General features: G+C 50.4%; 1 pseudogene; it reads right to left on the bottom strand.

The window, feature by feature from the left end:
• Positions 1–519: 519 nt before the first annotated feature.
• Positions 520–1098, bottom strand: LOC111534173 (annotated as a pseudogene).
• Between the last annotated feature and the right edge of the window lie 55 nt (positions 1099–1153).

The raw sequence follows: 1153 nt of genomic DNA, 5'->3' as shown, positions 1-1153 counted from the left end.
ATCTTCAGAAAATTCAATCTTCCTTTTCAAGCACACAAACCTTCTTGCCATTTCAGTTGCCTTCTAAGGTTCCTCAGTAAAGAACATATTTACATAGGGTACACTGATAAAAAATCCATACTGGATTTTACTTGAAGAATATTTAGCCTTGAAGTTGATATGTTATGGGGCTTCATTCTTAGTTCTCAATATATACTTTTCTATAATATATAGAACATTGCTTTAAAATGTGTACATGAAAAATAATCTGCTGCATCAACTTAATTTTTTGAGTTAAATCACTTTAAAACAATCTATCAGTGTTCTGTGAGGGAAATTATAATTGGATTGGAGATCAGCTCAAGTTTTGTTTTTGTGTTGCTGCTCACAAAGGGACCTGTGCCCTGACCTCTCTGACCTCTCTGAGGTTTCCACACCCAGGGTGGTGTGGGGCCTGCGGAGAAAAGAAAGCCAGGCTCCCCTCCTCCCCCACCAGGAGGGTATGTCCCCATCATCCCCCAACGTCCCTCCTCCTCCCAGCCCAGGCCCGGTTACCTCTTTTGCTTGTCCGTCTTGTTCACGTCAGTGTCCCTAAGCATGACCATGAGATCCTTTCTGGGGACTTTACCCCACCAGGCAGCTCTGTGGAGCTTGTCCAGATCTTCTCCACGGACGTGGTACCTCGGCTCCACGAAGGCGCTGTCGTCGTATTCTTCCCAAGCGCCCACGTTGCTCTTGCTGCTCCTGACTGTCTTCACAGCAGAGTCATCCTGGTCTCCAGAAGCGCCCACGTTGCTCTTGCTGCTTCTGCCTGTGTTCACAGCGGAGTCATCCTGGTCTCCAGAAGCGTCCACCTTCCCGCTCCCCCTGCGGCAGGGGAGGCAGTGGCAGCACCACTTGCCCATCTTGCTCCTGAGTGTCTTCACAGCGGAGTCGTCCTGGTCTCCAGAAGCGCCTGTGTTGCTCTTGCCGCTCCCCCAGCGGCAGGGGAAGCAGTGGCAGCACCACTTGCCCATCTTCCTCCTGAAACCAAATGGCTTCTTCACAGAGGAGGCAGCCGGCAGGGAACCAACCTCAGCCACCATCAGTTTTTAACAGCCAGGGGAGGCTGATGGCAGCGAGCAGATCCCGTCTACCAACTAGTTTCACCAACTAGCAGGTAACTCCGGATTTC

The sequence above is a fragment of the Piliocolobus tephrosceles genome, unplaced genomic scaffold, assembly GCF_002776525.5.
Source record: "Piliocolobus tephrosceles isolate RC106 unplaced genomic scaffold, ASM277652v3 unscaffolded_34097, whole genome shotgun sequence".
NCBI classification, from domain to species: Eukaryota; Metazoa; Chordata; class Mammalia; order Primates; family Cercopithecidae; genus Piliocolobus; species Piliocolobus tephrosceles.
Note: the sequence above shows the minus strand (reverse complement) of the source record. Positions and strands in the feature narration are given on the sequence as shown.